The following is a 12,521-nucleotide window of genomic DNA, read 5'->3' as shown; positions in this document are numbered from 1 at the left end:
GAAGGAAAAGGAAACCATGAGAAACAGACATACCTTAAAACTCCCAAAATAACCTGAGTTAATATGACTTTTTCCCTTTCCTGACAGCACCCTCCCCTCCCCCCACACACACACTGAGGGAGATTTGAGTTGGGAGTTTGGACAAATTTAATCTCAGCTCTTAAGTTTCAGTACTGATAAGAAGCCACATCATCCACACCAGAACCCCAAGCCTAGCAGCCTTTATCACTGCAAAAAACTGCTGATCTGATTGCCCTGCCCACCCCCCAGCTAGAACTACTTCCAAAATCCCCTGGGCTTGTTCCTTGATATTTCCTTTCAGAATCATCAATACTGCTTTCTTTTATGACTTTATGGGACATTCTCTTTCTTACAACCTAGGCTGAAGAGGAGTGGATTCGTGCCATCTGCAGCTAGACAGTAATATCTATTTACTGAGAACTTTCACATGATGGGAGTTTTACACATACACATGAACTTTATCCTACTATGTAGTAATTATTTCATCCACGTAATGGATGAGAAAATTCACAAATCACACTTGTAGAAATTCAGTTTATAAGTGGCAAACCTGAATTTAGAATTCTTACTTTTCTGATCACAAAACCAGCTCTCTTTCAACTCAGGGATCCAGAATTTCATACTTCAACTACAGAAACCTGAAGGTACATGATTTGCTACAAAATAGAAATATTATATGAACTCACCAAAAAATATTATCTATCATTTAAAAGAGTGATGTGGTGCCCTGCTTTAGTAAATTTATGAGGAAATGGACAGTTTATCAGTATACTACAGATTGTGTAAATATACAAGTATGTACAATCAGCATTTAAATCTTTGCAAAGCGCTTTGACTCAGAAATTCTGCTTTTGAGATTAGAGAAAATAATTGTAAATGTGGACAAAGACTTATGTAAGAGCATGCTGGCAGACATTGCTCATAATGGAAAAAAGCTTTAAACGAATCTAAATGTCCTTCATAAAATATGTATAAATATAACTTATATTACATATAATACAAATTACAAAGCAACCATACCATGAAAAAAAATAAAATAATAATATAAAGAGGCATTAACAGGCACCAGCAGATAGAAAACTGAATCTAAGGCCTGTGATAGGAGTGGGCCCAGTAAGATAGAAATAAACACCCATCAGTTCTTCCACTGTTCATCAAAATGAGAAAACACCTGCACTATCAAGATTCTTCTGTGAATGAATATAATCAAGATAAGCAGCATTTCCAAATTCTGTGAAAGCATACCAAAGTAAAAAAAAAAAAGAGTATCTGGTACACAATAGATGCTTTATACCTGCCCCTCTCCACTGAAGAATAATAGTTTTATATTAGAGATAACCCTTGCAAAATCTCTGATCTGATAAAAAAAGATTTATACATAATTAAAAATTTATTGACTTTTTTGTTCAAAATTATGACTACCGCTTAACACTGATCACATACTTTTTCTTTTTCATGACTAACATGATATTTATTAACAAAACAAAAATGCACTACAGGGTTGGCATGGGATTTAATCATTTCCTATTTATTGTCAGACATTCATTTTACAGCAGACCATTTCGAAGAACATTCCCAGATATTACAGTCTTTGATTCTGGGCTGTGGGTCTGAATCTTTTGGGTCATATCTGATATTCTCATGAAGTTATAGACTGTCTCCCTAGAAAAGTGATGTATTAAATACTTAGAATTTTATGTACAATTTAAAGGGGTTTCTGGTCCCCAGAAAGCCCCAAATGAATTCAAATTGCCTCAGATTAAGAATCTGTTTCTAGCCCATTTGAGGATCTGGCTCATTTTCTCACTAGAAAGCAGCCATCACAATTAACTTGGTATTTTTCACCTTTCCTGCTCGATAGAAGGGTGATAGGGGATTGCCCATAAACACCACAAAACAAAGTTAATGCATATTAAGTACTTATGAAGTACCAGGCATTGTTCTACACAAGTATACATTAAAAGAAAGCTCACAATAGTAACAGAAGCATCTCCCAAATGAATATGCGCATATAGGTACTAGGGAGGAGGCTTACGGATAGTTCAATGGACTGGACATTTAAGAAAAAGGAAGTAAATGTTCCCAATGTCCTAAAAAATAAAAACGCCTTTCACAAAAGAAAGGCCTTGACGTTTTTCTACACAGAGCTCTAAAAAGAGTTCGGCAGGACTGGTCAAGAAGTGAATCTTAAGACACCGTATCTTTCTTGAAGCCCCGCTCAGCCTGTTAGGGCACAACCCCACGACCACACCTGCCCCACCACCCACCACCCACGCATACTCAGAGGAAAGTCGAGGGAACCTCCTGGTTCTAGGGGGCTGCCAGCCTAGGGAGGCACTTTCAGTTCTAACATGCTCAAGGTTGGGTCTGAGCCTTTTTACCAGGAGAGTCTTCTCTCTGGCGCTCAGTTATCTGAGGCCATTCGGACCATTTCTTTGCAGCTGGACCAGGTGTGATGAGAGGGCAGAAAACGCGGCTGTGAAGCTGGGATCACTCAGTCATACAACCCACGGCCACGGCAACCATCGCTCACACAAAAGGCTCGGGAGCTAGTTCAGTCACACAAACGCCGTCACGTACCATCCCAGCCTCAAAACGGTTGCAGAGCCCCGATTCCACACCCCGACCCAGTCACGCCCACAGACGCGAACGCAGTCACACCACCGGCCTTCTCACGCACTCGGGCCTGAAACACGGAGCCTCCACCACCCTGCCACGCCGCTAGGCCTCCCTTTCCCTCTCCTTACGCCGGGAGAGGCCCCCCTCTGCGAATGGCTGGAACCCACGCTCCAGTACACGAATGCTCACCTGGGGCTCCGAAACAGGACAGCGCTAACAACCTGCGTGCTCACCGCACGACAGCCCCAGTTAATCTACAGCTCCCGTAGCCTCACGCGCCGCGCGCAAGGCATGCTGGGAGTGCCGGCTGGGCGCGCCGGGTGCGCAGGCGTGGCCAGTGCGAGGGGGCGGAGCAGTGAGCCGGGTCGCTATTGCGCGCCTACCGCTCAGCCTGTGAGAGGTTTGTGAGTGAGGTTGTTTGAGGGACTTGTGTGTCTGGCTGCGTAGGACTGAGAGTAACGTGGGGACTTGTGAGATTTTGAGGTTGATTGTGAGTGCATGAGATTGTGTTTCTGTGAATGTGTCTGTAACTGAACTTTTATGTGGTGGTTTCGATAGATTTGCTTTCCTTGCCGGGCCTTCCGTGGGAACCTTGAATGTGATCCTTCCTTCTGTGTCTGCGAAATGAGCTCCTGACCCGGAGTGGTCAGTGTGCGCTTCGGGTGTGGTTTCTTCAGGCTGAAGAAGTGGCTATACTTTCTCTTTTCAACTCTGAAACATTAGAGAGGAATGTTGTATCTTCTTGGAGCATCACTTTTACTAAAGGATTTGTTTGGTTTTTTAAAAGCGATTTTTCTGTAAAATTATGTGTTTATTTTACATTTAATCACACAGGTTTGTTATGGAAAAGAATGCAAGTGAACATAACTTTAAAGGTAAAATTTCCAAGGAAATTCCTGTCATAGCAGAGTTGATGTGTTTCTGCCCCAGATTCCCAGGAGTGGGCTTTTCTTTTTCCTTGGCGTTGAGGATATTTGGTCGAGAAAATTTGTGAGAGACCGTGGACTGAGAAAAACATCTTTACATAAAAGAGGCGCAGTATTGTTAAAGCAGGCAGCCCAGAATTAGAGAGTCAGATCTCTTGAGTTTTAGAGCACTGTTTTCCCTTTGTTCAAGGAGGGAAAGCAACTTGTTCAAAGCATTAGTTCACCCTGGATGGTGCTTCAGAGGTAATCACCGGACATTGTAAATCCTCACAGGGCCCACTTGATGGAATAGAGGAGAGTATGGGCCATGATGTGAACCAATGTATATGAGGTGCAGAGGTGCCCAAAGATGTACTTACCAAATCCAATGGATGTGTCATGATGATGGGAACGAGTGTTGTTGGGGGGGGGGAGAGGGGGGGTGGGGGGGTGGGGTTGAATGGGACCTCACATATATATTTTTAATGTAATATTATTACAAAGTCAATAAAAAATAAAAAAATTTAAAAAAAAAAGATAAAAAAAAAAAAAGCATTAGTTCACACTGACATTTCCCAATTCTAATTTAACATTATAAGATTTTGTTCTTACCTTTTATTTTTTATTCATGTTTCTTTTCTCTACAGTCAAAACCTTGGTTCCTAATAACATTTATTTGCTTAAGCCTATATGATCAATAAAATCATTTAAAATTAAAATGCCAATATTCAGAGCCGGAATCAACAAACTACAGCCTGCCACCTGTTGTATAGCTGGTCAGCTAAGAGCGGTTTTTAGACTTTTTAGTGGTTAAAAAAGAAATCGAAAGAGAAAGTTTTGTGAGTTGTGAAAATCAGAAATTTCACATTTCAATGTCTGTAAATAAAGTTTTAATGGAACATAGCCATGCTCATTTATGTCTACCAGCATTGCCTTTGAGCTACAAAGACAGAATTGAGTAGTTATGACGGAGACTGAAAGGCCCATGGAGCCTAAAATATTTACTGTCTGGCCAACACCTCTTTCAAAGTACATCGCTCTTAGTTATACAGTTAGTGTTTTAAAACTACTTGAAATAATTCTTTTCCCTGTGCCATCAAAAATTGCTGAAATTGATTGTAGCCCATTAAATCAATCAAAATCCACAGTGATAATCCATAGGAAAAGTGGAATTGAAAAAGGAAAGCTCTTTTAATAGAATGGCAACTAGTAACTGATTTTACGTAAGTTGAGAACTCTGGTTCAAGTATATTTGTGATACTTGATTTTGATGAAGATTTTGTAGTGTAGAGTTTTCCCTTAAATTCAAAGTCATATGTATTTCCTTCTCTTTTGTAAGCTATGGCCTGCAGTCAGGTAAGGCAGTGACAAAACTAGAATGAATACATCTTCATGGCGTGATGACTAGCCATTGATAGGATAATATTATAACAATTTATCAGATAATACCAAGTGTAGTAGTTTGGTATTATTTATGAATTCCAAAAATAGATATTGGATTATGTCTGTAAACTGGCCTGTTTGCACATTAGATTGTATTGGATTTACTTGATTAAATAATGATTAAGGCTTTGATTGGGCCACATCAATAGGACATTGAGTCCCTGCCCCCCGGGAGTCACAGATAAACTACTTGGCAGAGCAGAGGAGTTAGTTGAAGTTTTTTTTTTGTTTTTTGTGTTTTTCTAAGATTTATTTATTTATTTCTCTCCCCCCCCCAGTTGTCTGTTCTCTGTGTCTATTTGCTGCATCTTCTTTGTCCACTTCTGTTGTCAGCGGCACGGGAATCTGTGTTTCTTTTTGTTGCATCATCTTGTTGTGTCAGCTCTCCGTGTGCACTGCGTCATGCCTGGGCAGGCTGCACTTGCTTTCGTGCTGGGCGGCTCTCCTTATGGGGCGCACTCCTTGCGTGTGGGGCTCCCCTACGCGGGCACAGCACTCCATCAGCACTGCACATGGGCCAGTTCCACACGGGTCAAGGAAGCCTGGGGTTTGAACTGCGGACCTCCCATGTGGTAGACGGACGCCCTAACCACTGAGCCAAGTCCGCCACCTAGTTGAAGTTTTGATGCTGGAGTTTTGATGTGGAGCCTGGGGAAGTAAAGACATGGAGAAGGAGGGCACAAGGGAGTTTTGAGCTGGAGCCCAGGAAGCAAACATAGAAATAGAGACAGTTCCATAGAGACAGTTCCACAGACACAGCAGAGGCCCCAAGAAGAGAGATAGTCTACAGCTGACTTGTGGAGGGAAGCAAGCCCCAGGGAGAGAGACAAAGCTTAGAGAGCCTGATGGCCTATAGCCGATGTTGGAAGAAGCTGGGACCATGCATGGAACCTTAAGACGAAGAGGAAGGTTGAACGTCAGCAGCCATCTTGCTCCAACACATGGCAAGAGACTTTAGTGAGGGAAGTAACTTATACCGTATGGCCTGGTAACTATGAGTTTCTACTGCAAATAAATACCCTTTATAAAAGCCAACAGTTTCTTTTATTTTGCATCAGCACCCCTTTGGCTGTACAATATGCCAAGGCTTTGAAGTCAGCCTTTATCTGATTCTTTCCAATGCTTTATATTTTCTGTGACTGCTAGGGATCAACTTTTCTGCTTTTTTTATATAGCTTTGTCACTCATTCCTTGTAAGGGCAACACTGGAAATAAGGTGCCCATGAAAGAATTTCCAAAGCTGGGTCTCAGCTGGCAAATGAGTTCTATCTAATTACAGAAACAGAGCTGATAACTTCTGTGTATCCTCAACTGCATTACCACTGGGTTGCTGTCCAGACTGTAGTCCAGGGAGTAAAGACACTTGCATTGGTCATTCCTGAGATGCAGATTACCAGAGCCACACCTCATATTTGCTTATTCCCCACTACCATGGCTGCCATAAGCAAGTCAACCTCTGATCTTGAAGTATCCCTCAGAGATGTCAGGGCCAGACATTCTTTTAGTGACTTCAAAAGTTATAAGAAATTGCAAATGTATTTGTATCTTTTGTAATAATGTGTTCATATATTGTTTAACGCAATGGAAGAAAGCCATAAAAAGGAAACAATGAGATAGGCTATGAATGGGCAGTTAATAGAAAAAATTGTTATTAAGTATATAAATTTATTCAAGTTACTGAGAAATAGCTCAGAAGAAAAGTCAATTAAAATGAATTTTTTCATTAGGAAAATTTTTAAAGACTACCTGGGAAGGCAAAGAAGTGGAACACAGTCATGCTAATGAGAGCTGTTAAGTAATATGAATCAAATGCCAAAGTCAGTTATACAACTTTTAAGAAGTTATCTTAAGGAAATAGTAGGACAAGTATGCAAAATATGTGTGAATGTTGGTTCACTACAGTATTATTTATAATATTGGAAGTAGTTCATTATTAGGGAAGTAATTAAGTTTGGGAGTTTCATATACAGAATATTAATCTAGACAAAATATCCAATGCTTAGGCTATTTTAGAGATGAGTGAAATATAAGTCCATATTATTTCCAGATTAAGTTAGATTGTGCAAGTCACCTACTCACATACTAGAGTATGTTCTCATGGAAAAATTTACTTCCAAGATATTCACAATGAAGGAAAAAAATAATTATATAGGTGTTTTTAGTTTTCCTAGGCTGCTTAAGCAAATACCATGGAATGGGTTGGGTTAAACAATGGAAATTTATTTGCTTAAGGTTTTGAGCCCAGGAAAGTGTCCAAATCAAGGCAATCCTTTCTTTCCAAAGACTGGCACTCTGGGGCAGGCTGCTGGTGATCCTTGGTTCCTCTATCACACAGTGGTACCTCCTGGTCTCTTCTGGATTCCATTTCAGCTTCTTGCTTCATTTGGCTTTCTCTCTCTGTCTGAATTTCGTTCTTTTATAAAGGACTCCAGTAATAGGATTAAGACCATTCTTGACTGAGGTAGATCACACCTTAACTGAAGTAGACTCATCCCAGGTTTGATCCCCTGGTACCTCCTAAAAGCAAAAACAAACAAGCAAAAAAAAAAAGCCAGCTCTCATTAGGAAGTGGATATAGCGCAGTGGTTGAGTGCCTGCTTCCTATGTACAAGGTCCCAGGTTCAATCCTAGGTACTGCCTAAAAACAAAATAAAAGATACAAAAATCCTACTTACAATGGGTTCACACCTATAGGAATGGATTAAATTTAAGAACATGTTTTTCTAGAGTACGTATGGTTCTAAACCACCACAGTAGGTATTACAAAATCTGTTCGAGTAATTGGCATTTAAATGTGACTTCACATTTTCTTATGTATTATGAACATCACACAATAGCGTGTCATGAGCATTTAATTTATGACTTAGCACTAATCAATATTTTAATGGATGCACAAAATTCCTTTGTAGTGGATGTGGCAAGGTTTACTTCATGCCCACATAATTCACATGCCTCATCCTTTTTAATATAAGGAAAAGTTCACAGTTAGATGTTTGTTCATAGTCCTTGGGAAGAAAATGTGACTCCATCTCCTGCTTGAATGTTTTTTAGGTTTTGAATTCTATTCCAGTCTGCAATCTATTTCTCATATACAGAAAACACCCCCAATTGCTACATCTCATTTTCTAGATATATGAGACTCTAGAGATGTCTGAAGTACATTTTTTCCCCAGCCCAAGGAGAGGTTGCCAAAGCATAATTAAGGCACAGGAAATTGGCCTTCTGGACATTTTGGGAAAAAAAACAAACAATTTTTGCTTTATGCCTCTTATAAGTAGAGAATAAATTTGTGTGTTTTTGTGAACCTACAAGGTGAGTCCAATTTATCAGAGATTTTTCCCAGTTCTGTCTTTAGAAAACCAGATACTCAATTGCCTATATTTCTCCTCTAGTGGTGTTTCCCAATATGAAAAAAATAAAAATTATTTGAGGGAAGCGGATGTGGCTCAAGTGATAGGGCTTCCACCATATAGGAGGACCCAAGTTCTATCCCTGGGGCCTCCTAGTGAAAAAAAGAGAAGGCGTGCCTGCACAGCAGGCCAGTCCCTGCTTGGTGAGCCAGTGCCCATGTGGCAAGCTGAGTGCCTATGCAGTGAGCCAGTACCCATGCAAGTGAATCATGCAGCAAGATGATGATGCAACAAAAGAGGGACGAAGGGGAGAGTCAAGGTGAAGTGCAGTAGAAACCAGGAACTGAGGTGGCACAGCTAACAGGGAAACTCTCTTCATGTCAGAGGTACCCAGGATCAAATCCTGGTGAATCCTAGAGAAGAAAAATAATGAGAAGAGTAGACAAAAAGAGAAATAGGAACAGAAGATCACACAGTGAATGAACACAGTAAAAACAGCAGGGCAGGCAGGGGAGGGGAAGGGGGAAATAAATAAATAAATCTTCTTAAAAATATTTTTTGACTTGATGCCTCTGCTTCACCAAGGATCCAGCTATTTTTCCTCTGGTGGAATTGAATCTCTCTTAACTAGGAGATCAGTACTTGAGTATCATGGATTGATTTTGTTGCTTTCAATTCTCATCTCCTGACAATTTTGATTATCAGAACAAATGATCTTCCTGACCCAAGAGGTGCCCAAGACTGAAAGAGCCAAGTTCAGAAACATAACGTGGTATGATGGGTTACAACCTTTGTCTCCTATTATAATTCAATTACTGGTATATTCTGGTTTGAAAAAAAAAAAAAAAAAACTTGGCTTAGGTTACCCTGAGGTAAATTTTAAAAATTCAATTCTTGTTTTGTTTTTGTTTCCTCAGAATATTTCTGGACATTTTCTTTCTGTTCACTATTTTCTGTGGGGTGGTTCCCTTGCTAAAATGATAATCAGCTTTGTTTTCTTTTTTTAAGACAAATGTTCTTTTATTTCTGTTACACCCAATATGCAATTATATATATATATTTTTTTAATTTATTTTATTTATTTATTTATTTAATTCCCCCGCCTCCCCTGGTTGTCTGTTCTTGGTGTCTATTTGCTGCGTCTTGTTTCTTTGTCCGCTTCTGTTGTCGTCAGCGGCACGGGAAGTGTGGGCGGCGCCATTCCTGGGCAGGCTGCACTTTCTTTTCACGCTGGGCGGCTCTCCTCACGGGCGCACTCCTTGCGCGTGGGGCTCCCCTACGCGGGGGACACCCCTGTGTGGCAGGGCACTCCTTGCGCGCATCAGCACTGCGCATGGCCAGCTCCACACGGGTCAAGGAGGCCCGGGGTTTGAACCGCGGACCTCCCATATGGTAGACGGACGCCCTAACCACTGGGCCAAAGTCCGTTTCCCCCAATATGCAATTATTGTTCCCTATGCAACCAACTTTTGCTTATAACTACAACTTATAATTTCACATTAACAAAACACAGTGAAAAGACAAAACTTTAATTGTGAAGGTCTAATTACACAAATAAAATAATTCAAGTTTTTTTGTGACTTTTCTACAGGGGTCATATTCATAAAAATCCTAGAGTCTAGTTTTGGCTAAAACTTCTCTAGCATATGAATGACTCAATTTATTTCCTTTCATTACAGAAGCTAATTTTGTTTTTAAATTACTAGAGAGGGAGAAGTTATATTGTACCCACACCAGCTAATGCACTAAATGAATGACAAATTCTAGGAATCCCTCAACTATTTTCTGGGTAATTTATATAACAAAATATGTAATAAACTGTCATGGTATCAAGGGTAAGCAACATTACCATCTTCCCTATGTAGTTTAATTTTACTTCAAAATGCTATAACTTTGGAAACTGATGACAGTGATTTCTGAAGCGGTGAAAACTCTGCTTATTTAGCTTCTGGTGGGTTTTGTTACTACTCTCATCCACATTCCCTTTAAAGGTAATAAACTTGTAGTAATAAAAGCTGCCTAAATCAGCTTCCACTACCAGCAATGGGTAAACCACGAAGTAATAGCCACATGATGACCACTTAGATTTCCGTACTTGTGTGTTGGTCAAATCTCAAACTAATGATACCTAGCCTTTTTGAACAAGGCAACTTGATAAGGAGTAGACCATATTGATATGACTTCTCTGAAATATAACAAGGCAGGTCTGTTTGGGACTGGTTGGAGAGCCATGTCTGACCTTCAGAAATGAATACTACTGCTTTAAAATCAGAGTATTTAAGCTCTGGTGATTTTCACCTTTTCTCAGTTGAAGTCCATGAAATTCCTGCTGACAATTAACAGATCGAAAACCCTCACTCCACTCAACTACAAACTGTCATAAAGCTGGGCCTCAGATGATATAGTTAAAGGAGGTAAAATGTCATTAGCAGCAACAGTGTACATGGATTTAGCAATTTAGCTATTTAAATGCCAGAAGAATTGTAAATTAAGCTCCTTGGGATTGCTCCTATGTCTTTGTTTTTTGGGTTTTTTTTTTAAGGGTTTATTCACACACACACACACACACACACACACCCGTTGTCTGCTCTCTGTCCATTCGCTGTTCTTCTGTGACCGCTTCTATCCTTATTAGCGGCACTGGGAATCGTGTTTCTTTTTGTTGCATCATCTTGTGGTGTCAGCTCTTCGTTTGTGCAGTGCCATTCTTGGGCAGGCTGCACTTTCTTTTGTACTGGCGGCTCTCCTTAAAGGACGCACTCCTTGCGCATGGTGTGCCCCTACGAGGGGAATACCCCTGGTGGCACGGCACTCCTTGTGTGCATCAGCACTGCGCATGGGCCAGCTCCACACAGGTCAAGGACGCCCAGGGTTTGAACCATGGACCTCCCATGTGGTAGGCGGACGCCCTATCCATTGGGCCAAGTACGCTTCCCCTAAAATATATTTTTATTGCAGAAGTTGTGAATTTACAAAACAAAATCATGCACCTGTGCAGAATTCTCACACAGCACCCCTCTATCAACATATCACACCATGGTGGAATATATGATACAGATTATGAGATAATATCATCAGACTATTACACAAAACCATGATTCATAGCATACATTTGGCATACTTTTTCCATACTCCCCCATTATCAATGCAGTACATCTTTGGCATAAACACATGACTATTACAGTATTGCTGTTAACCACAGTCCATAGGTTAATCCAGTTGTATTTTTCCCATGCTTCTCCACATTCGCACCACCCTGCAATAGTGAAGTACATCTGCTCTAGCTCACAAAGGACACACTTGAATTTGTACCATCAACCACGATTCACATCCACCTCTGTGTTCACTGTGTTATTCAGTCCCTATTCTCTAGTTTTCTTTCAATTGACATTTATATCCTTACACCGCCCTTTCCAGCCACATTCCCATTTATAAACCAGCTGCAACTCACTATAACGGGTTACCATTAACTCTATACATTTCCACACTTTTACAGTAATGTTAATTAAAAATTCTACATACATTAACAATCAGTAGTCCAGGGAAGCAGATGTGGCTCAACTGATGGAGCATCCCCCTACCATGGGAATGTCTGGCGTTCAAACCCAGGGCCTCCTGACCCGTGTGGTGAGCTGGCCTATGCGCAGTGCTGATGTGCGCAAGGATTGCCGTGCCACGCAGGGGTGTCCCCCACGTAGGGGCGTCCCATGTGCAAGGGGTGTGCCCCGCAAGAAGAGACACTCCACACACAAAAAAAGCCTGCCCAGAGTGGCACCACATACACAGAGAGCTAATGCAGCAGGATGATGCAGTGGAAGGAAACACAGATTCCTGGTGCCACTGACAAGAATGCAGGTGGACATAGAGGAACACACAGAGAATGAACACAGCAGACAATTGGGGGGGGGAAGGGGAGAGAAATAAATTTTAAAAAACACACACAAAAAAGAATCAGTTGTCCATCTCAGACCTCCTCTTATCTCCTTTAAATATCTACCACCTACCATGAGGTCTTGAAGATGTTTTCCTGCATTTTCTTCTAGAATCTTTATGGTTCTTGCTTTTATATTTAGGTCTTTGATCCATTTTGATCTAATTTTTTAAAAAGGTATGAGATAAGGGTTCTCTTTTTTTCTTTTGGCTATGGATATCCAGTTCTCCCAGCACCATTTGTTGAATGGAC

General features: G+C 40.7%; 1 protein-coding gene across 1 annotated transcript in view; it reads right to left on the bottom strand.

Moving 5' to 3' along the window:
• The window catches only part of LOC101445220 (zinc finger protein 82 homolog), a 106,636-nt gene that overhangs the window by 12,835 nt on the left and 81,280 nt on the right, over positions 1-12,521 (bottom strand). The window lies entirely within an intron of this gene.

The sequence above is a fragment of the Dasypus novemcinctus genome, chromosome 18 (assembly GCF_030445035.2).
Source record: "Dasypus novemcinctus isolate mDasNov1 chromosome 18, mDasNov1.1.hap2, whole genome shotgun sequence".
Lineage (NCBI taxonomy): Eukaryota > Metazoa > Chordata > Mammalia > Cingulata > Dasypodidae > Dasypus > Dasypus novemcinctus.
This window is presented reverse-complemented; position numbering and strand designations above follow the sequence as displayed.